We start from the raw sequence: 24,790 nt of genomic DNA, 5'->3' as shown, positions 1-24,790 counted from the left end.
TTAGGTAAATGCCACAAATACAATAAATGTGTGAAGACTGGAGGGGTTAATAGCGCTTGGACATACGGGCAACTTTCTTACAGCACAGTAGAGTACTTGGAGCAGCTTGGGTGGAAAGGCATTCCATGAAAAGGGACTAGTGGATGGAAAGATGTCTGGAAGACATCCAAATGTTCCTTTGAAGAATATGCCAGCACTCCTTACAGAAACAGCAAGGTACCCCTCTTGTGATCTATTGGAAGTCAGTCCTGATCTACCCTGTAGCCTATTCCTACAAAAAGCGGTCATTGGTTCTCTCGGTTTAAGTGGGTGCAGTTCTGGCCTTTACCACACGATGGCAGTGCAGGGCCACAAAAGGATTGAGCCAACCTCCGGAGTACTTTCGAAGGGTATGTTTGCAAAAAATGGCAGAAAAGAAGGGCGCCCCAGAGCGGAAGCCAGAGCTGCTGGGACTGGCTTCTGGGGGAAGGTAGTCGTCTTTGAAGCTGGAAAAACAGGTATTTTCTTTCTAAATCTCTGGTCTGTTCATTATCTCAAGAGATAATTAGATGTGTTCTGTGGTGTAGACCGGAAAGAATGAAGCCCCTTTTGAGTCATACCCATTTTCTTTTTAATTGGAGGACTTCTCATGCCCCATCCCCCAGTTTCCTCAAATTTAGTCTCTGTGGGGACTGTGGCTATGATGTCTTGTTGTCACACTGGGCAACAAAATGAGAGGAAATGGTAGAAAATGAAATAAATATGTGTCACCAGAGTCCCTAAGACAATATACAGTGAGGGAAAGCAGGTGTGAGACTGTGAGTGTGATTGTGTGTGAGGTCGTGCGTGTGGTCATGTGTGTGTGTTTGTGCAGTGGAGGTGACAGTTATAAAGGTGGTGGTGCTGGCATGGGCCACCATTTTTGGCTGTGTGGGGTGTGAGACAGAGACTGGGGAAGAGAAAGATGGGGAGAGCATGAGGGGGAATAAATATGAATTCCCAGAGACCCCTTGAGTTAGGGCAATTATTTGATTGGAGTCTCTGGCAAAGAGTGTGTTTCAGATTATATTTTTTTAACCCCTGTACTTCTCTGATCCCTTAATTTCCACCCCTCCCCCACATATTCTCTGCCTTGCCCTTTCTTGGTACTTAAAAAAAAAACATTTTAATGTTTATTTATTTTTGAAAGACAACATGAGTGGGGGAGGGGCAGAGAGAGAGGGAGACACAGAATCCAAAGCAGGCTCCAGGCTCTGAGGTGCCAGCACAGAGTCCAACTCGGGGGAACTCACGAACCATGAGACCATGACCCGAGCCGAAGTTGTATGCTTAACAAACTGAGCCACCCAGGCACCCCAGTGCCCTTTCTTGGTCTTCGTAGCCATAATCTCCACCTTGCATCTTCTGTCATCTTTCTTTCCCACCCTCTTTTCTGTTAGTCTCAAACAGAAACTTGGTGGGGGAGAAAGGAGGATTAGGCCAGAAGCTTCGGTCCTCCAGAGAAGAGGAAGGAAGGCCAGTGTGTCAGTGGCCGGGGGGGGGGGGGGGGGGGGCGGTAGTTGTAGGACAGGAAGAGCTTAGCCCCCAGTCTGGGAGGCTGCAGTCCAGGAGAAAGCCTGTGTCCCAGGTGTGGAAGGGGGAGGTCAGGAGAACACCCAGGAGACGGGAGTGGGCAGAGCTGATGAAGGAGGCTGTTTGCGTGTGGGGAAACTGTAGTTCTTTTTTTTATTTTAAAAGGGCAGCATCTCTCAATTTTTAACTTACAATCAATTTCCAGAAATCGTTTATTTCTAAACATTGCCAGTCAAATCCCCCATTCCTTTCTGCTCTTACAGTCTGAATGAAATTGATTTGTGTTTTGTAATTTTAAAGAAATAATGTCTTTCTGGCTTGGAAATTCTGGGCGTGGGTTTTCCCTCATGTCCCTTTCTTCTGCACCCTCTGTCCCCAACTCTGTCATCTACATCGGGGTGGGTCCCAAGGGTAGGGAGACAAGGCAATTGTTTTAATTTGCTTTTTTCTCCACTCCTGATGATTCGACATAAGAAACATTTTTTCCAGAAGTTGATATTAGTAAAGACCATTTTCAAAGAGATACAAGTAAGACAGGCTGTGTGGGCAGGATTCAACAGAGAATGATGCACTGTGGGCTTTTTTTTTTTTTATCATTATTATTTACTAACCTCTTATTCAAGGACTGAAGTGGAAGATTGACAAAACAACTCTTATCCCGTAATCAATTATAGCTGCAAGACAATAAATAGTGATTCGATGTTTTTTTCGTGTTCTGGGAAATAAGGATGCATCCACTATCCTTAAAGCTTAGGGCCTTTACACAGACCCTGGGTGGGCAGTCATAATTGGCATTTTTAATCCGGTAATCTCTACGAGCTTGGCATAAATGAAGATACCAATCATAATCATAAAAACAATAATTTGCTTTGGTTTTAGCTGTTAGATTTTATAAAACAATGGCATGTACCTTCTGAGACTGAATTTTTCCAACTGCTCTATGAAGTAGTTACTATTTCCATTTTACTGATGAGGCGACTGAGGCTCAGAGAGCCCGTACTTGAAATTGTATTCCTCCCACTGCATCCATGCAGATCAAGGAGCATCTTAACATACCCCCTTTGCACAGACGTGAACACTACAGCTTAGTGAGATGGGTGGAGTTGAGATGGATACAAAGTGCTTGGAGACTACAGTAAGCATACAGAGTGGAGAATCCCTTTTTTCTTTTCTTTTCTTTTTCTTTTTTAATTGTAAGAACATTTAACATGAGATCTACCCTCTTAACACATTTGAAGTGTACAATACAGTATTGTTACCTACAGGCACAGTGATGTACAGCAGATCTCTAAAATTATTCATCCTATGTAACTGAAACGTTGTATCTTTTGAATAGCAGCTCCCCATGACCCCAGCCCCTGGAAACCACCTTTCTGTCCGCTGCCTCTATGTGTTTGACTATTTAGATGCCTCATGGAATTAGAATCATGCAGCACTTGTTCTTCTGTGACTGGCATATCTCACCTAGCATAATGTCTTCAAGGTTCATCCATGCTGTCGTGCAGTGCAGAATTTCCTTCCTTTTTAAGGCTTCAAAAAATTAAAAATAGAGCAACCATATGATCCAGCCATCCCACTTCTGAGTATTTATCCAAAATAATTGAAATCAGGATCTCAAAGAGGCATCTGTACTCTCATGTTCACTGTAGCATTATCACATTAGCCAACATGTAGAAATAAGTTAAATGTCCATTGACAGATGAATGGATAAAGAAAACAAGGTATATACATACAATGGAAGAGTACTCATCCTTAAAACACAAATAGAGGAATTCCTTTTGGACCAGACCTTCTTTCAAGTTCTGACTTCACCATATTAAGTCAGAAGCCTTGGACATATTAATTGACATCTCTGAACCATATAACTTCATCCATAAAATGGGAATGATGCTCTTTGGCTCTTAATAATTACACAGGTAAAGTGGTTAGTATTCCTTTGATACATGTAGTTGCCATTCTGCCAGCTAGGACCCATGGATCCATTCCTAGGTCCCATGTAAGTCATTATCAAATGAGAGAGAGAGATGGTATATTTATCTATTACTGCACAACAAATTAACTCAAAGCACAGCAGTTTAAAATAACAATAACTCACACAGTTTCTGTGGATCAGAATATCAGAAGAGGTTTACTGAGGTGGTTCTGGCTGAAGGTCTCTTGGAAGATTATAGTTAAGGCTTTTCCCTGGGCAGCTCTTATCTAAAGGATTGACTGGGGCTGCAGGGTTTGATTCCCAGGTGAATCAGTTGGCAGATTGAAGGGGACTGTTGCAGTGAGCCTCAGTTCCTAGCCATGTGGATATCTCCATAGAGCTTTTGCCCTTCTTCACAATATGGTGGCCCCCTTCCCCTAGAGAGCATTACCTAATGATACACAAGAACAAAGTGGAGCTGACAGTGTCATTTCTGAGTAGCCTCAGAAGCCGCACTTTGCTATTTCTGCAAAATGATTTTCTACCATCATGGATTATCCTATATGGCAGCATGATGGCTGATGGATAGAATCATCTGAGGCCATATTGAAAACTGGCTGCCACAGAGCTCCTTCCTAAAGACTTGGGACTAGTAGTTTTGTGTCAGGAATTGTTTTGGGGAGGCTTCAGCCCTTGTAGTTAAGTAATTATGATGAGATAGCTGTTATTAAGCATCGCCTCCTAAACCAAAAGTTCAACTTCAGAAAGCACTGCATGAGCCTGGATGTAGTAGAAAGGGTGTAAAGCTGGCAAAGAAACTTCACAGACTGGGGCAGGGGGGCCCAGAGAATTTACATGACCACCTGGTCTCCCGATTTCTAATCTGGGTTCCTTCTACATTGAGGACCTGGACATTCTAATCCCTGCACCTTGGCCTGCCACAAAAAAGGGAATCTAGCTCCACCTGCCCAAGGCCATGATTCCCTGCCTCAGCTGGTCCTACCAAACATTAGGTATTTGTTGAATTTAAAGATTTCAGAGTGCCTCTGGGAGAGATTCTGACTCAAGAGGCTTGGGATAGGGGTGGGGGATTCGTTTTTAACAACCATCCTAGGTGACTGGTACTATCAAATTCAGGGAGGCCTAAGGTACTTTAGTCAAGAGCTGACGGAGTCAGGAGATCTAAATCCCTCTCCCCATCACACCATATGTGCACTGAAATTGTTCACAACCCTGGATCTTTGGACACACAGTCTTTGCTAGCCTCGTGCATCCTCCATTCTCTGATGCCTGTGTTCCTGCCTAGTGTATGTGTGTTTCTGAGCTCATAATGCTTCTCCTCTGCACTGCCTGCATCAAATTAACAACCCACACAAACACACAGAGAATGTCCGTGTGTTTTGTCTATTTGGACAGGCACGGGGTTCCCTGGGTGTTTGGAGATAATTTTTTGGTTAAATTATATATATACATTTTTTTTTTTCTTTCATGTTTGAAAAAACAAATTGGCTTCTTTACAGTTGCCTCCTCTCTTTCTCTCTCTCCTCATTTCCTGCTGTGGAGACAAATCTCCTACTTTTTGTTTTGTTTTGTTTTTTTTTCTTTTAAGTCCCCAACACACATTTAATCAGTCTGCTTGCAAACCAACATTTTCAGACTAAATATTACATAGAGGGAAGAAGTGAGTGGGGAAGGGGATCCTTTGTTTAATCACAGAATATTTCCTTAGATTTCCACTGTTTGAGAGTGGCCTCTTAGATGTTAAAATGAGCACAGACATTCTGCAGAAAAATTGTGAGGTTTAGATCTGACCCATTGTGTCTATGCTCTTATATTTATTGAGATCATATTGTATACTTATTTTTTTTTAAGTAAACAGATAAAACTGATGTGGATACAACCCTCACCCAATCTTGTAGGGGAAAAGGAGGAGGGACTTTTTTGGTGCAAGGTTGAATGTGAACAGCCTTAGGAAAGTGAACTTAATGGGAAGCTCCAAGCAGTGAAGAACATTCCAGGCGACAGTCAACAGAAGGCATGGAGTATAAAAGTTAAGGGCATGAGATTCTGAGGCCATATCCTAGGGTTCAAATCCCACCTCTGCCTTGTATTGGTTGTTTGATTTGGGGCAAGTCCATTAACCTCTCTGGGACTCAGTTGCCTCATCTGTAAAAATTGGGATAGTAATGGTGCTCCTCTTAGGGCTGGCATGAGAATTCAGAGAGTTAATGCAAATAAAGCAACGGATTAGTATCTAGGATTTAGCATGGACTCAAAAAATGTCAGCTCTTCTTGAGCTGAGCCTTGAAGGATGGGTGAGACCTGGGTGTGTATAGATGGAGGTGGGTGGGGAGGTCATTCTAGAGTAAGGCAATATAAGAAAAAACAAGCTTTGGGGAGATTACCAGACATTTATGGGATTAGGGGAATTGCCTCGACTGGAAGCAAAAGGGGAGTGAGAAGCAGAAGGAGATCATCTGGAGAAGGATGTGCCAGGACCAAGTCTTCCCCCCCGCCTTTTTTTTTTTGAGAGAGAGCGAGCGAGAAAGTGCAAGTGAGCAAGGAAGGGGCAGAGAGGAGGTGAGAGAGAATCTTCACTTGGGTGTGGAGCTCAGTGCAGGGTTGGATTTCATATCATGACCTGATCTAAAATCATGAGTTAGATGCTTAACCTGTTTAACCAACTGAACCACCCAGGTGCCCCACACCTTCTTCTGGATGGCTCTCTTATTTCACTGACGACACCAATGCAGTAACATCTTAAAGGCTGAGTTCTGGTGGGGAGTATATGGTGGTAAGTATAATTAGTGTAACTTTTCTTTTGGGAAGAAATAGTTATACTAAGATAGTGGTGACTTACATTCTTCTCTTTCACTTTGCTAAGTAGTTCATCTCAAGACCCATTTCTGGTAAAATGCCCTCCAGCTTGATGACAAAAATAGTCCACAGCTACAAGGCATTGTTACTTTTACCCCAGCAGCTTAGCCTTTTGCAAGATTGTACAGGATTTAAATTTGGTAAGGTGTTTTCTGTGTTTGAAGGCCTTCTAATTCCTTCTTTCCCTTCTCTTTTAGTTACAAAGAAATGATCTCACTGTCATGGCACAGCTGATATTCAGAGATTATTTATCAAGTCCATCTTTTTCCCAAATCGAGGACAATCCATTTCATGCAAATAGGCACTGATCTCAGCCTACAGAGGCAGGGTTTTTCAAGGATCCTTTTGCCCACTTGGGCCTGTAAGCTTTAGGAATTTCTTTTTGAGAGGCAAGGGATGGAAGTTTGAGAAGAGAGTCAAGTGACTGAGAGCCACTGAGAACAAGATATATTCTGTTTGGGGAAAAGACAGAGAAACAATGCCTGTGAGATAGAGGGAGCAAGAAAAAAACAAACTGGAAAAGAATTCTGGTGAAGATGTTTAGGGTGGATTGATGTGGAACAAAAATTATTAACACTCTACTCTGTCTTTACAGGAAAAACTATAGTAAAGTCTTAAAAAAGAAAAAAAAATCAAGCAATACTGGGTGTGATTGAATAACTGGAGTAAAGATGTAGCAGGACCCAAGGGTTGGTCCTGCAGGGGTGAGAAGACAGATCTACATTTTGTGTCAAAAATAGTGGCTCTCTCTCTATGTGTGTGTGTGTACACACACACACACATACACACACACACACACACACACACGCTAGAAGCAGGTATTAGTTCTCCCATGCATGAGATGAAGGGATTGGGGATTGGAGATTTAAAGTGACTTGGTTGGGATCACAGAGATGATAAATCACAGAGTCAGGGCTCTGTCTCTTGGACTGTGGGACGCTTCAATTTGTGCTCTAAAAGTCTGCATAACTCTTATCTCCTGATCCTGGGGCCTCGCCCCATCTATGTGCGTATGCTCTAAGCTGAATACAAAGCCTTGCACAGTAGATTCTCATTGTTCTCTTACTGAGTGAGTGTTTTAAGGACTCCCTTGTCTCCTGTGTATGGCATATAAGTGGGTTGCTTAAATGGGGGAAGACAAGTACTTAACTAGCACTAACTCTAGTTGGTAGAGTGATGGAGAACCTTGATACTCAAGAGGGTACGTGATACTGAGTGAATGGTACCCTTCAAGATGTTGGCAGTGGCTTCTACAAGTAACTGGAGGAGCCCATGGTAATGGGCTCCAACCATTTGCCTTTAAAGCTCTTTATGAGACAAAGTGTGCATGTGACATGTGGTGTCCATTGCCAGACCCTCTAATATACTGGCCCAGAGTAGATTAAGTCTTGGCTGTAGCTTGCAAGTAACAGGCTATTTTCACAAGCCGTGCACCTAATTAGACTTTGATAATCTGTATAAATTTGCATTTGCTAGTGATAAATATCACACACCGAGCCTTAAATAATACATTAGATTTAATTGAATAAATGCATATATTATGGCCTTCTAATGCATATTTGCCATAATGAGTTATCTTTCATGCACAAACAAACAGCAATTCTGATTAATCAGGTAGGGTAATTGTGCTATTAAGACTCCAGTTTCCCTGAGAAAGTTCTCAGTGTTGGTCAGGTGACAGGCAAAAAAAAAAAAAAAAAAAAAAAAAAAAATTTCCTTGACTATTTGGATAAATGTCCTATCTTTTGGAATCTCCCTATCTTTAAACTCTTATGTTTTTGCAGTTATGTCAAAGTGTGTACCCCTGGCTCACTTTCAAAATTTGGATTTGAGCTTCAAATCTGCTATTTCCTAACTCTCTGATCTTGGACAAGTCACTTGAATCCCTTATGTCCAGATGTCCTCATTAATACAGAGAGAAATAATAGCACTCCTTAACAATTTAGGAGAATTAGATGTGTTACATGTAAAGCATCTAACCCAGTCCTAAGCACATAGATGGTTGGTGAATGGAAGCTATTATCATTATGAAGTATGAAATAACTTGCCATCTATTATCTCATTCAGTTATGTCAAGAAATATGTGAAGGCAGAGAAGCTATGATTATGTCCAATTTTTAAAATGAAAGACATCGGGGCGCCTGGGTGGCTCAGTCACTTAAGCATCCAACTTCAGCTCAGGTCATGATCTCACGGTTTGTGAGTTCAGGCCCCATGTCAGGCTCTGTGCTGACAGCTCAGAGCCTGGAGCCTTCTTCAGATTCTGTGTCTCCCTCTCTCTCTGCCCCTCCCCTACTCATGCTTTGTCTCTCTCTATATGTAAAAAATCACCCCAGAGATTACATGACTTAAATGTTTATACACTCCACAAATATTTTTTTTGATCACAAAAGGCCAAGAGTTGGAAATATAAGGATAAAAAATATAAAGGTAACCCCTCCCTTCCCTGCCTTGGTGAACTTACAGTGTAAGTGGGGGGGAGGGGAGAGAAGATGGAAAGAAATTACCAATTATTATAATATTGCCATAATGAAAATATACACAAGTGCAATGGCCAAATCCCTGAAATAGCACTCAAGTCATTCTCTGAAATCCTAGGAAGTTCTCAAAAACATGACCAGAGTTGAGTGGAGATGTATAAGAGTTTGATGGTTGTTTGGGATTGAGCTTTGCTTTCCAGGAAGAGGGAGCAGTCCTATCAAGGATTGGAACCGATAAGCCAAGCAATGCATGAGTAATTTACAAGAGATTCAGTGTATCTAAGAGATCTTTCTCACCCTCAGTGCTCCTGGCATTTGGATTAGTGATGGAGATGGTGCTCTGGGGACTGATTTGTGTTTTGTAGGGTGTTTAGCCAAATCCCTAGCCTTTATTGATCAGATGCTAGTAGCATTTTCTCTTCCCCCACTACCTGTGGCAATCAAAAGTGTTTCACATGTTGCCCAATGTCCCCGGGGGTGGGGGGCAAAGATCTCCCATAACTGAGAACCACAGCTCTAGAATTTAGATGAAAGATGAGGCTGACATGACAGCCAGATCATGGCAAGCTTCTTCTGCTCTACTAAAGTAATTTATATTTTTCTTTTAGGTATTGGCAACAATCTTTAATAAGCATATGGGGATACCCTCTTATTATAACTTACATTGAATGCACATTTTCCCACGTTACCTGCCTGTGAATTCGTTAACGGCGATAATTCAAGTTGTACTCTCTTCTGCCACCAACTGCTGACACAGAATCTGCAAATACTTCCCCTCCTGCAAACCCTTCTCTTCTCCCTTCCCCCTTTAAATGTTTTGTGTGAGTGTGTGTGAGTGTGTGTGTGTGTGTGTGTGTGTGTGTGTGTGTGTGTGAGAGAGAGAGAGAGTCCCTGGAATTTCTCCCATATGCTCATGGACACATTTTCTGCTGCTTCCACTGCTCTCTTAGGAACTGCTGCTGTGCTGGACAGAATTCCACACAGAAGGCCAAAAAGTCATTACTGGGATAACACTTAACAGAACCATGACCTTCATGGTCCAGTCTTAGTGCACCATAGTGGGCTACAGGGTCCAGTCCTCCAAATGTATTTTCAGTATAAATTCATCTTCTTTACTTGCAATCCTCCAACCTCATTATAGCAATGCCAAGTGTAGACCACATTCACACTCATTAACCACCCCCCTTTCCTTCCAACCACCTCCCTTATATCCCATCAATTTCCTGGCAGCATTCCCTAACAACGAAACAAAATAAACCAGAAACATTCTCAGTCCCATCTCTGTGCAGCCTTGATTTGCACTTTAAGAGAAAACTCCTCCAGCTACCTTCATCCACCTCTTATCTTTATTTTTTAATTCCCTGTGGGTCTCCCCTCCTCTATTTTCTTTATGATAAAAATCTAGAGAACCAATGAAGCTATAGGGCATAATTCTTGAAGTGGTGGACAAAGCTTGGACCCCCATAGTGGACAGTAAGAAAGGCAAGGCTCAGAATTTTGTATTGTGGGATGTTTAAATGGAGTGGTCCATAGGACTGGCATCTTCCCACAATATTGCACTGGTGGCTGCTATTGCTTCACCATCCCTGGCAGTGTCCTCTCTTTTCTATGCAGTATGGCTCTCCTGGGAGGGCATCTCTGCTCCTCTCTCTGCTACAAACCATAGTTTCTCCTGCTGTTCTAAAATTCCCTATGGGGGTTGCCACTGACCTGCCAAGTGTTACTGTACTCTTGAGCCACCGCAGAGCAAAAGGTTCTTAGCAGGCTGGGGAGGGTTGAAAGGGATGTTTGATTCCCCTCCTGACTTGATGTTACATTCTGTTAGAGAGGTCCTACAGCAGTATTGACAATTCTGCCATGCTTAAAAGAATTTGCTAAATTAGAATCTGTATTGTTTATTTAAAGCCCTCACACTCTTCAAGTTGACTGGCTTGCAATGGATTTGAAAAATAACCACAGTACTGTAACTAAAGTCATTATTCCCTGTTATGATTGGTTTTTGTTCTTAGGTCAGCTGACTCAGGGGCCCTTCTCTTGCCTGAGGATGTGCATAAACACTGCTCAATTCCCCTCTCCTCCTCCCACTCCATGCCACCATGTAGCACTTAGGTTACAGTTGGGCCACGTGCTTATCAGACATGTCCACCATGACAGAACTCCATTTTTGGATGCAGCCTACCTGTAAGCAGTTATTTGCACTGAAATATATTCCCTGATCCTCATTTTAAGTGTATATTTATTTTATTTTTTTTAAATTTATTTTTTTCTAGAATTAGAGACTCATCTCTTATATATAACACCGAGTACTCATCCCAACAAATGTCCTCCCTAATGTCCATCACTCATTTAGTCCATCTCTCCATCCACCTTTCCTCCAGCAACTCTCAGTTTGTTCTCTGTATTTATAAGCCTCTTATGGTTTGCCTCCCACTCTCTTTTGATCTTCTTGTCTTTCCCTTTCCCTGTTTTATTTCTTAAAGTCCACGTATGAGTGAAATCATGTGATATTTATATTTCTCTGACTTATTTTGCTTAGCATAATACACTCTAGTTCCATCCACATTGTTGTGAATGGCAAGATTTCATTCTTTTTGGTCAGTAAGTAAAATTCCAGTGTGTGTGTGTGTGTGTGTGTGTGTATACACACCACATCTTTATCCATTTGTCAGTCGATGGACATTTAGGCTCTTTCCATAATTTGGCCATTTCTTACTATCAGTTTGTATGTTTTCCTACAAGCCACCTTGAACCTTTTGTGGAATGAGGTAGGGAGTAAATAAAGACATTAATGAATCTATGCATTAGATATACATGGTATGGATATGGAAAGCAGATAACTAGGTGCGAACGAGTAAAAGCTTGGCTAACCTACTGGAAGGGAAAATAGGTAATTTAGGAAAATACATATATAACCTATCATCAAGTGTAAAAGCATAAGAAAAATTACAACGGTGGACATGTAGGACCCTTCTTGTTGATCTGGCATTCCCAGAAAATGAAGCATTCCACTTAAGTGACTTAAAAAAAAAAAAAAAAAAACTGAAGCAGATTCATCTTAAGAAGGTATACTTTCCTTTTTAATAATTTTCTGGAAATCTTCCTAAATAGAAGCTGGCAAACTTTCTGAAAGCTTCAGAAGAGATTGGCAAATTTTGTTTTCTTTTCGTGATTGTTTGAAACCAGCATGATGAGCATTTGTTCTGACACCATACTCCACCAAAGTGGGGTCATGATGCCTTCTTCTTTCAATATCTTGTCGTAGCTTCTGAATATTGCGTGTTTACACCATTCCTGGCACTGCTTTACGATCCCATGCACTGGTCCCATTGGACTCTCACAAGGGACATCCTGTTGAGGCACACAAAATTTTTACTCTTTCACCAAACAGCTTCATTTATGTTGCTTCTTAAATTCTTGTTGCCTGCATTTTATGATTTTTATGTCTCCTTGCTTATTATCTGGAAATCGCCTCTTAACTCAGCTTCTGATTTTCTGCTTTTAATCTCATCCATGTTAGGAAACCTGGAAACCACACTTCATAGGATTATGTATTAAGGAAGTTAGGGTCTAAATGAAGAGTCTCATGGTTTTGTTGTATTAAAATGGATGCATTGTGGGGTGCCTGGGTGGCTCAGTCGGTTAAGCATCCTACTTCAGCTCAGGTCATGATCTCATAGTCCAAGAGTTTGAGTCCCAGGTAGGGCTCTGTGCCAAGATCTCAGAGTCTGGAGCCTGCTCCGGATTCTGTGTCTGCCTCTCTCTCTGTCCCTCCCCTGCTCATGTTCTGTCTCTCTCTCCAAAATAAAATTAAAAAAAAAAAAAAAGACAAATAAAATGGATACATTGCTCTAGATCCTACAGATACTTGAGAGATCTCAGGGTGCTAGGTATAGGGACCAGGTTGAGCAAATCCAAAGTTTCCCAGCCAGCCATCTCTTCCTTTTTATAGAGGTGAACTGGCTTGGCTTTTATTCAATATCCCTTGAATGCATAAACTTCCAGTTATTTTGAAAAAAATCCTCTTCTTTTATATATGTTGATACTGACAGATCATGAGAAGCTAACAACCACTTATTACAATTTAATATGTCTGTGCATTTATCTTTTGAGAACAAATCTTAGAATTTCAACCACATGTATCCCTGTGCACACATTATTTGCTTGAACTTAATACAGTGGCTAAAAAAGGTTTTGAAGAATTGTTTGTACCTTTGGGTATATCTTAGTCACAGACTTTAAATAGGATTTTTTTAAGCCTTATGAAAACTGTATTTAGTCATGGCTTGGTACAAGTTGCTCACTGGATTCATTAGGGATTATATCTAAGGCTAAAATTTATTGCATTTAAAATAAGTACAAATGAAGAAACAAAATGTTAATGTTTCTTAATATCTATTAGAATGTGCTAGAGTGATACATACTATGTGGATATGGCCAAAAGGTTAGGATACTGAATTCTGGATTTCAGTGTTTTTCACAGTTCTAGGGTTCTTTCTTTCCAGGTTGGCAGACACCATAGAGATGCCAAGAGAAAGAGCTGTGAATAGATATTTTTGTGAAGGCCTTGAGTTTGGGGATGATATAGGAACATTCAAAGTCTAGTGCTATATGGAATGTTTAGGAGTAAGGGCATAGACTGCATGACTTAGGGTTAGAACCTAAGTCATCACTTCTCATTTGGTCCTTACCTGAGGATAATCCTCCATAAATACACTATGATCCAGACAAAAATAATGATATGTTAAAAGGATATCTCCATTTCTGGAGTTGTAACTCATTTCATAACTCTAGGGGACAGTGGACTCAGCATGGTGTAGAAATAACAGAAGACTGGGAGTGGGTCTAAGGGTCAGGTCTAGGCCCTAGCTCTATCACTTCCTAACTTCAAGGTCTCCAGCAGTAACCTTCAAATTTATCTCTAAGTTGAAGGGTATAGAAATGTCTACCTCACAAGGTTGCTGGGAGAGCTATAAGCAATGATTTCTGTCTGAGAAAGACCTTTGGAAACTTCACTGTATCATCTGTGCCTTTTCTTAGTATCATTTGGAATTTTTCCCTAAGATTTAATCTCCTTTCACATCAGCATGTGGATGTAGGTAGGAATTAATGTGTGAACCCTTGAAGGGAATAAGGGTCGCCAATGGAATTGCGGTTCACCACGTTCAATTTCATGAACCTTTAATGGGGCTTCTTTGAAGTGAACATCCACCCATCCTTTCAGATCTCTGTTGAAGTGGATTGTCTATAAACATATTGATTCATTAATTATAATTGAAAATACATTGTTTCTGCTTCTTTTCTATAAAAAGACCCAGTACAGGTGGTCTTCTAGGCAAACTAGCAGGGACTTTTCATTTTGGTACTGTCCACCACTGGCCTAAATTGCTATTTCCGCAATATCTCAGGATCTCTCCCTCTCTCTCCCTCCCTCTCTCTCCCTCCCTCTCTCTCCCTCCCTCTCTCTCTCTCTCTTTCTAGAAAGATCACTCTGCAGCGATTACATTCTTCCGAAGGAAGGTAAAGAAGAAGTGACATATAATATACTTAATATGTGCAGGTACATTTCAAGCTCCACCATAATTAATCATCAAATTGACGTTGGAAAGAAGGGAGCACAGTGCCATGTTATGTTGACAGAATTGTGCTTCTAAATTAAATTCATACTGATGGGCAGAGATGGACCTAAATTTCTCTCTCTCTCTGATGTTTAAGTAGTGCTGACTTCACCAGTCCCGGCTACCTCCCAGAACAATAGGAGGCAGGTGGAAGATGCCTAGTGCTTAGTAAGGGCCAGAGGATTCCGCTGAAGAAATTATAAGACACGTATTATAATATTTTTCTGTTACCTTGTACACTTAAGAAAATCGGATAACTTCCTTGAATCCGTCCTCTGCCTCTGCTTGCATATCTCTCCAGCTTGCTGAGGATCAAATGGAATAATGAAAGCAAAAGTGCTTGGCAGGCTTTTAAGAGCTATATGAAAGTGAGAAATTGATTTTTTCCTAAGAGACCTTACCAAATTTTGCTTGATGTTTCAGAGGGTATAGGTAAGAATTTCACTCAATGACTACTTCCAGAAAGTGACCATTTTCCCTTACCCTGTGGGTTGGCATTGGAGAACGAGCTCCTTGTGTTCTTGGCAATGGCTGGTGCCAGTCAAACCTCGGTTAAGGCTACCACTCATTTATCAGACTTGCATTGGATTTATGGTATAATCTAGTTTTAATGGCAGCACATCTACCCCTCGTGGTATCTAGGCTTAGGGAGATTGGATTCAGCCTCTCAGTTTATTAACTTCTTAATCTGGGCTAGAAACTGTGGGGTATCTCTTACAGAGAGAACAAAACTGGGATGGTTTACCATAGAAGCATTTAATCCTCAAGTTTATTAGCATCATATACAGTAATAATGCTAGAGCTGGAAGGATGTACAGATCGGCTAATCATGGCTTTGCTTATCAATTTAATTCCAAACTTTATTAAGAACCTCTATGTGCTAAGGATCAAGGAGAAAAAAATAAAATAGCAGAGTTCCTGTTCTTCAAAGGCTCAAAGTCTAGTGACATAGTATACATTTAATAAATTCTGTAAGTTGTTTACTAATGACCACATAATTACTAGTGGCCAGATCAAAGAAAACCAAGCTGGAACATTCCAATCCAGGAAATAATTTGTAGAGAGACTTTCTCCTCACTGACTCCTTGCAGACATTTGAATACATTCTTCTAAGGCTTGCATTCATTAGTCAGCATTTCAGAGCAAGACGTACAGTCACATCCTAGCATTGTAATTCATGGCTTGTTGCGTGTGTGAGTTTTTGTGTACATATTGGCAGAGGACGTGGTAAGAAGCACAGTGATGAATATCCTGGCTCTGGAGTTAGCCTGATCTTCCCCTAGCACATGTTTATACAAGGACTTGGGCAAGTTTAATCTTGCAAAGTTCCCCTTTCTTTTATTGCAAATGGGAGTACTGATCCTACCTAATACAGAGTTGGTAGGAGAATGAAAGGAAATAAAAGGTGTAAATTGCTAGTTCAGTATCTGGCACAAATGTTAAGTGTTTAAAATACCAGTTGATAGGACATTACATACATGTATACATGTCCCTGCAGCAGCTTGGGAAGAAGCCTATCCCTATAATGATGCTGACATGTGGTATCTGTCTGATCTTGAGAAAGACACTTTGTTTCTACAAAACTCTGTTCCTTTCTCTATATAATGAAAATAATAGGATTTTCATTTATTTATGCATTTATTTTATATATCTATGCCAAGCCCCTATTATGCACTAGGATATGTTCTAGCTGTTGCAGAATCAGGAGTGAATAAAAATAACACATGTACACATAACACATGTAAATTGCTTGGCAGATAATAGAAACTTAAGTATAAGTAACCACATTACTAATAATTACAGCTGATCAGCTATTACCATTCAATCTAACTTTGTTATAATTATATTAAGCATTAATATCATCTATTAAGAATGGCCATTTTCTCTATTAGATATATTTATCTCCTTGTGCCTTTGTGATTTTAATATACTGATAGCCCAAACAGCCCATTGCAGGTTACAGAGACCCTGGGACCAAACATTTGAATTTCTAGACATTTGCATGTATTTCATCTTCCACTGGACCTTGAATCTGACCTCAACTCTAGTCTCTGAATTTCCATTTAATAAGAAGCTGAGTGGAAAATGAGACCTTCACCCTTGGAAATCCCTTTATTTCCACCTGTGTTTACAAAAATGATGATGCCTTGCAATGAACTTGCTCCTTGCACAGACTTCTCAAAGTGTGTTTGAGGGATCAGCAATGATAATTTAGTTCTAAACTCAATTTAAACAATTGCACCAGCAACTGTGAGTTTCATTTCCTTCCTGGATCCATCTGCTTCCCAGTGTATTAGGTCTGTGTAACAGGTCCTGAGAAGGACCTCATTAGGCTCTGAGATGATATACTGCTTGGGCAGAAGAAGTCTGTCTTGGTTGTTTGTGAATGCCCTAATTCCTTAGCTGAGTGCTAGAGCCCCCACAGATCTGCTGTGTCCCAGTGTGGAGGTGGCCTGGAAGTCACACAGTGTGAACAGCAGTGTGGTAGCCTCTAATTGAGGTGCAATCACAGAGAACTTGTGGTTTGTGACTGACTTGCTCACTTGGTTTTGCTAAGGACAAGACCATGATGAGTTAGGCCACTTCCTCCAGCCTCACACATCATATCCCTGTTGATCTATAAAAGCAAGGGTATCTAGGCCAGTGGTCTTCAAAGTTAGGTTCCATGGAGGTGACGTCAGGTTGGTACAGGTGGAGGTGGGGAAAGGCAGATGTGTAACCCTCCGCTATTTCAGGCAAAAACTGCTCTGAATATATTTGTTTTATATTTTGCTTTTCTGCAAAATTTTATTTTTAAAAAGTACTCTTGGGACCATTTACTTCTGTATTTTTGAAAACAACACTTTAGGGTAAGTGTTCTGCCTCTTCTCCTTAATCCTTTTCTTCCCCTCTTAAGTATGGCTATCTTAGGGACTTCTGCACAGCTGCTGGGGGTATTGCTGTTAACATAGAGTTCGTGTCCAGAGTGGCTTGTGAGGGGTATCCTTTGTCCCTTAATCTCCATCAGCGCCCTTCTAAGCCACTGTTCTTTAAGTTTTAATTTGTGCGCCACTCAATTGACTATTTCCTTAAAACAAAGATTCTGATTCAACAGATCCAGAGTGAGACCCGCGATTCTTCATTTCTAACAAGTTCCCTGGCAATGCTGATGCAGGTATGTGGACCACCTTTTGAGTTGGGAGGGCCTATGGAATTATAATGCATTTAGGGAGCCCCTGGGTGGCTGGGTGGGTTAAGCATCTGACTTCGGCTCAGGTCATGATCTCCCACTTTTTGAGTTCAAGCCCTGCGTCAGCTCAGAGTCTGGAGCCTCCTTCAGATTCTGTGTCTCCCCCCCCCTCTGCCCCTCCCATGTTCATGCTCTGTCTCTCTCTCAATAATAAATAAAAATGTTAAAAAAAAAAAAAAAAAAAACTAATGTGTTTGGTACAGGAACATAGTCCCAACGCGAATGCCCCTGTACTCCAGCACTAACTGAATGGCAGCTCCTTTCTAAATATAGAAGTTCTGGAGTTACTACTCCTTCATCATACTAGCTTGCTGGAAGGGACTACTTTCCTACTCTCACCCCAACCAGGCTAGCAGCTCCCCACAGTGGGGGGAGTATCATGGTAGCAACCACTTTGATTTGCTCTTGAAAAACTAGAAGTGGAGGCGAGAATTGAGCATTTGCTGTAGGACAGACACTGTGTCAGGCACTTAACCTACAAGATCACACTTGATATTCAACAGTTCTGAGAGGACCATGCTTCATAGCCATTTCAAGTTTAAGGAAACTGCAACAATGTAACTTATGCTGCAAAAAGCAATGGAAGACATCCCTAAATGTTCTTAATGACTAATACCCAGCTTCTAATTTTATTTAAAACATATTTATTTATTTTGAGAGAGAGAGAGAAAGAGAGTGCATGTATGTGCGGAGGAGGGGCAGAGAGAGAAGGCGAGAATCCCAAGCAGGCTCTGTGCTAACAAGAGCCCAATGTGGGGCTCCATGTCATGAGCCGAGATCGAGAGTCAAGCACGTAACTTACTGAACCACCCAAGAGCCCCCTGCTTCTAATTTTTCAAATATATGTTTTCTTGTGTACTCCTGTGACCTTCCCAGATCATGTGGCTGGTTTATGGAACTAGTGAGAGCCATGGCCAGAAACAGACCCTGAATTCTTAGTCCAGGGATCTCCCTCCTGGGTGGTGTCTTTTGTATCTGCAAACATTAGATTCTATATACAAAGAGTGTTGGATCTTTCAAACAAAGTGCCAGTGGCATGATGTCATAAAGTGGTTTTCAAACTGAGGCTTGAGAATCATCTGGAGAGATTGTTCATTTTGATTTAGATTTAGTAAACATGGGGTAGAACCGATAAATACGCATTTTTAATGGTGACTGGGGAGATTTCATGTAGATGGCCACTAGGTGGCCCTTTGAGAAATACTGCTTTGTGCTCAAGACAGAATCAGGAGACCTGGATGTGAAATTTGGCTCTGTGCCTTTCACTCTTCAATCACCCCCTCTGCCTCAGCTTCCTCATAAAAATACTGAGCTACAGCAGTGGACCTTAATTTCCCCAGTGCATTAGAATCATCTGGGAAGTTTTACAACTATAAATACCCAGACCTCTGAGATTCCAATTCAGAGGTCTGAAGAGCCCCGGACATCTGTTTCTTTTCAAAGCTCCTGAAGTAGAAGATCATAGGAGTTACCACCATTCCATTCCAGGATAGGTTGGTGTATATTCTGCAATGAGGGGCATACAGAGATTTGTGCATTTTTGGTGCTCCTGGCAGTGATGGGACATGGTAAAATCACATCCATCCCTGGCTTCCTCACCCTGTCGGTGATGACAGTATGCAGGAATGTCCATTGGGCTCCTTACTTTCTCTCCTGTAACTCTCACAACACTATTTTCTTCCAGGAAAATATTTGTGTCTTACAAACAATGAAGCCACATCTCCAAGGGGCCACAATGTCTTCAGAAAATCTCATTTCTGGGGGTTTGAGCAGGGGCTTGAACCCAGGTCAGTCAAGCCCAAAGTGGACACTGGTCTCATGGGCCCCCAGAACCAGCTGTCCCAGTTCCCCAGACCATCTCTTCAGTCTGCATCCTGCTTTGTGAATACAGTTCTTTGGAGACGGGACCTATATTATTAGTCTGCCAGAGCTGCTGTAACAAAATGCCATGGACCAGGGAGCTTAAACAACAGAAATTAATTTCTGCACCATTCTGGAGGCTGGGAGTCAAGTATCAAGGCATCACCACGTTGGGTTTCTGAGTCCTCTTTCCTTGTCTTGACAACAACCACCTTCTCACTGTGTCCCCAGACAGCCTCTTCTCTGTGACAGTGCAGCCTAGTGTTCTTTCCTCTTCTTATAAGGATACCAGGCCCACATGAGTAGGACTTTGCCCTTATGACCTCATTTACCCTTAATCACCTCTTGAAGGGCCCTATTCCTAAATGCAGCCACACTATGGGTTAAGGCTTCAACATATCAGTTTTGGGGAGACACAACCGAGTCCATATAGGATCTTAGGTTTATTTTAACTCATTAATATATCTGGATCAACAACCCTCAGACCGGTTCAGTGGATGTGGGTGAAGAAATCCTCAGTGAGTCACAATTCCAAATCATTTTATTCAGTCAGTTTTCAGATTATTAGCTCAGAAAGCACTGGACTAGACACTGTGGGTTCTTCACAGGTACCCCAAAAGCATATATGCGTCCCTGACAGTATGTGTCATAAAAAATGGATGTGTAAATGTGTTTTTATGGGGATAAAATCCATAGCTTTCATTAGGTCTTCAAAGACTTCACATGCCAAAGCAATGAAGGCCTTTCTCAGCTCTTAAGTTCTGAGATTCCAAGTAGAGATATTCTGTTCTCTTGAGGGCTCATCAAGTAGTATCCCAAAAATGTTATCATTCTGCTCTCCGTCAACCCCTAGGGCTAAGAAAGATTATGCTTCTGAACTAATCACAGCAGGCTTCTTGTAGGAGGTGAGCATTAGGTCTAAAAGTCTGTTGGCCATACTTAGTGAGTAATGAGGGCATAGAGGGTTTCCTACATCTGAAGTTGGACCTGAAAGTTCTCATATTTTGATAGAAAAGAAGGAAAAGAATGGCCTGGAGAGATGATTTAGGATTTTCCACGCTTATGAATAGAGTGTATATTTTGCACAAGTATCTTGACTGGAATAATCTCCTAGGATGACTCAGCAAAAAAACAAAAACAAACAAACAAAAAAAACAAAAAAAACAAAAAAAACACCTTTTTGAAACCTTGGTCATGTGCTCATTTTTTTCCCCATCACTACCTTCATCCATTGAGTTGTTGCAGCCTATGGATCCTCTGACTCTCCCACTTGGATGCTTTCCATATTCAACTAACTGGGTCCCTGCCTCCTGCTTTGCCTACTTCAGATCCCTTCTACATGTTGTTAGATCAGATTTTCTAAAAATCTTTGTTTCACTCACTCTCCTCCTCAACATTCTGAACACTGTATTATTTCAAGACTATTAAAGCATTTTGAAAATAGTAACATGCTGTTTAGAATTATAAGGAGTAGTTACATCTTCCCATTAGAAGGAATTAGAGGTATCTGTTCATTTCAAGCACACTCACGAACAGCTAAGTAAACCATAAGCAGGGTCAAACACCATCCTCTGGCTCTGAAATGTGGCAGGTGATGTGACAGAATTAACAGCCAAGGTTTTTGAAAGCTCTTACCATTTTCCAGGACTGTTTTTTAATTGTTTTTTTTTTTTTTAAGTTTATTTATTTATTCTGAGAAACAGAGACAGTGCCAGCTGGGGAGGGGCAGAGAGACAGGGAAAGAGAAAGAATCCTAAGCAGGCTCTGCACTGTCAGCACAGAGCCTGATGTGGGGCTTGAACTCACGGACCATTAGATCATGACCGGAGCTGAAACTAAGAGTCGGATGTTCAACTGAATGAGCCACCCAGGCACCCCTATTTTCTAGGACTGTCTTTACCATTTTGTGTCTATGAACTAAATTTAACTTGTCAAGTATCTTGCACAGTAGATAAACCTTGTTATTCTCACTTGTATATAAGAAACCTAAGACACTAGGAGGTTAAGAAACTTGCCAAAGATCCCATAGCTAGTAAGGGTTGATGACAGGATTCAAGCCCAGGTAATCCGAAGCTAGCATTGAAATAAAACATGAACATGGTAAACATTGTATAGAAAGTCATTTTAGAGCTATCTTCCAAATTTCTAATTAAGTACAATTTAAGTTTCTTTCTTTGGTTAAAGTTTATCAGCAGAATTTATTTATGTTTATTGGCCATCGTTAGAGAATTTGGAGACTCATAAACAGACCCGGGGAATAAGTAGAAGGGAGAATGTATGCTTACTGAAGGTAACTGAACAAGAATTGGGAGAGGAAGGGGCTGGCGATCAATGGAATTCCTTAGCATGTTTATGGACAAAGGAGAATATATTAGGTGACCATTGCTACAACAATACTGTGTAATAAATTACTCCCCAGATTTCAGTAGTTTACAACCAACATTTATTTCTCCATCAGAGGTCTGCAAGTGAACTGGAAGACTGGTTCAGGCTGAGTTGGTTGAAGTTGGCTCTATCTATCTGTCATTGTAGGACTCAGGTTTAAGCCTTACTGTTTACAAGAGTATGATCTTCTTATGGTGCAGGGCAGGAGTGCAAGGGACCAAATCCAGCAACACAAGCCAATGAAGAGACTCTGGTTGTTCTGCTGTACTTTAGAGTCACACACATTTCATTGGACAAGCATGTCACGTGGCCAAGACTCAAATCCCCAGAGTGGAAAAGTATAATTTGTCCACAGTGAATAATGACACAGGTTGAGAGGGAAGGAAAATTATTACAGTCTACCACTAAAAGATTATCTGAGGTTGAAATAAACCCTAGTGAAAGGTCCTATGACTATCTCTACTGGAGTGGGTGGAAAAAAATCTTATTGGGAAAGAACATTAAACTTAATGAACAAAAACATCACCACTGGGTGGTACTCTTATTCCAGGACGGCTTTTTACAAGATAGATGTATTTGAGTAGCCAAATAAGGAAGTTTTCAATAGGACATTACAAGTTGAGTTTTTATAACTCAAGTTATGAATATATTTTCATTTCTACTTCACAATGTTAATATGTGTGAAGTACTCAAAACAGTGCCTGGAAGAGAATACTGTTGCTATGAGAGTTTGATGTGATGATGATGATATCAAAATTGTGCAGTATTTCTGTTCTTTGTACATTTCCTTTCTCCTGCTTGAACTCAACAACAGTTTCTGTAAGATACCGCCTAGTCTTACATCCTAATGAAGACCTTTTCTAAGTCTCATGACCGAGAAACAGAAAGTAATAACTTTGGGGAATGCTGGACATTTTTAACAATATAATTTTGTCCGAAGCATCAAGGATGAGTTACAGGGCACCTGGGTGGCTCAGTCAGTTAAGTATCTGACTTCAGCTCAGGTCATGATCTCACAGTTTGTGGGTTCAAGCTCCTCGTTGGGTTCTGTGCTGGCAGAGTGGAACCTGGAGCCTGCTTCGAATTCTGTGTCTCCCTCTCTCTGTCTCTCAAAAATAAACATTAAAAAAAAGGATGAGTTAACAAAGAGATTTGGAGGATTTAATGAGAAGTGTGCAAGAAAGATCTGTCTGTCTTCCACCCACATTGTTTTAACAGTCAAATATAGGATAGCTTCTACTAAAGGAAAGAAAGTGGGGAGAGAAATTTGGCTCTTGCAGTGTTGGTAAGAGATACGGCAAAGAATGGCCCAATCTGTAAAGACTGTTCTATGTCCAGATAATCCTCAATTTATTTAAGCAGGATAAAATTTTTAAAAAGCATACAAATCTTGTGAATAATCAAATTAAGTAGCCAGTGTCCCAAAATATTTAGCCACTTCCCTTGTGAGAGGTCTCCCACACAGCAAGAAAACAGAAAATTTTCTTAAAAAAAAAACACATTAAAAGCATAAGAATTGAAGGTTCTAATAACATCAGGGAAAAACAATCTTGAGATTGTAGGGGTTATTCATCATGATGTTTTCTTTCTATTTGAAATACTAAAGGAGAATTTGTTTAGAAAGAGAAAAACCTTCCAACTCCCTATCCTCATAGGTTTGGCATTAAAGCTAATATGTTCTTTTCTTAATGAATGTATCTAATCAGAAAAGAGTCTCAGGATCCCAGAATGTCTGCACTGACAGCCCTTAGAGACCACTCTGAGATACTGAAAGAGAGTTCATGTCACTTGCTCAAGTGCACCGTATGTGGCAGAGCAGGGACAAATTACCCAGATGTCTTTATTCTAAGTCCAGTGTCCAGTATTAAACTGGATTTAATAGAGTTTCCCCCAGCTGCTTATCTGTGGGAAAAATTACTTTGATGTTTTCATTTTCCTTGCCATCGAAATGGAAGGACTAATCGGTGGCTTTTCTAAGAATGTCCTATCATTTGTTTTGAGGCATGCCTCATGGAAAAATGTTTCTTTTGTTTGTTATTTTTTGATTCAGGTTCAAAGACTTACCAGTCAAAGGAAAATTTGATGGAGGAGAACTTTTGAGGATTCCACATTTAACACATTGAACAATGGAAAGATTTCTTAGTGGTCTCCATTCCATTCAAGACTTATTATTTTTATAAAAACAAAAGCAAAAATAAACTATTGGGACTGCACCAAAATGAAAAAAATGTTTTTTTTTTTTTTAAGTTTATTTTTGAGAGAGAGCATATGCACGTGCCTGTAGGGAAGAGGCAGAGAGAGAGAGGTGGACAGAGGATCTGAAGTGGGCTCTGTGCTGACAGCAAAGAGCCCAAGGCAGGGCTTGAACTCACAAACCTCACAAAACATGAGATCATGAGCTGAGCAAAAAGGATGCTTAAATGACTGAGCCACCCAGGCACTCCCAAAATGAAAAGGCTTTGGACAGCAAAAGAAACTGTCAACAAAACAAAAGTGAATAAGAGAAGATATTTGCAAATGACATATTCAATATTTCAATACAAAATATACAAAGAACTTATACAACACAACACTAAAACACATACATACATACATACATACATACATACATACATACATACATACATAAGAACAAAAACAATCTGATTTAAAAATGGGCAGAGGTCCTGAATTGACATTTTACCAAAGAAGACATACAAATGGCTAACAGACACATGAAAAGATGCTCAATGTCACTAATCACCAGGGTAATGCAAATCAAACCAAAATGAGATATTGCCTCATACCAGTCAGAATGGATAGTATTAAAGGGATGAAAAATAACCACTGTTGGGTGAGGATGTGAGGAAAAAGGAACCCTCATGCACTGTTGTTGGGAATG

The 24,790-nt window shown here is 40.7% G+C and overlaps 1 long non-coding RNA gene across 1 annotated transcript; it reads left to right on the top strand.

The window, feature by feature from the left end:
- Positions 1–419: 419 nt before the first annotated feature.
- LOC120240962 lies at positions 420–24,033 on the top strand. Its single transcript, XR_005530792.1, has 3 exons — positions 420–497; positions 17,530–17,589; positions 23,960–24,033. It is a non-coding gene; the product is annotated as an uncharacterized LOC120240962 (long non-coding RNA).
- Positions 24,034–24,790: the final 757 nt, after the last annotated feature.

This window comes from Hyaena hyaena, unplaced genomic scaffold, assembly GCF_003009895.1.
Source record: "Hyaena hyaena isolate Hyena2069 unplaced genomic scaffold, ASM300989v1 scaffold_273, whole genome shotgun sequence".
Taxonomy (NCBI): Eukaryota; Metazoa; Chordata; class Mammalia; order Carnivora; family Hyaenidae; genus Hyaena; species Hyaena hyaena.
The sequence above is the reverse complement of the archived record's forward strand: the minus strand, read 5'-3'. Positions and strand labels throughout refer to the sequence as shown.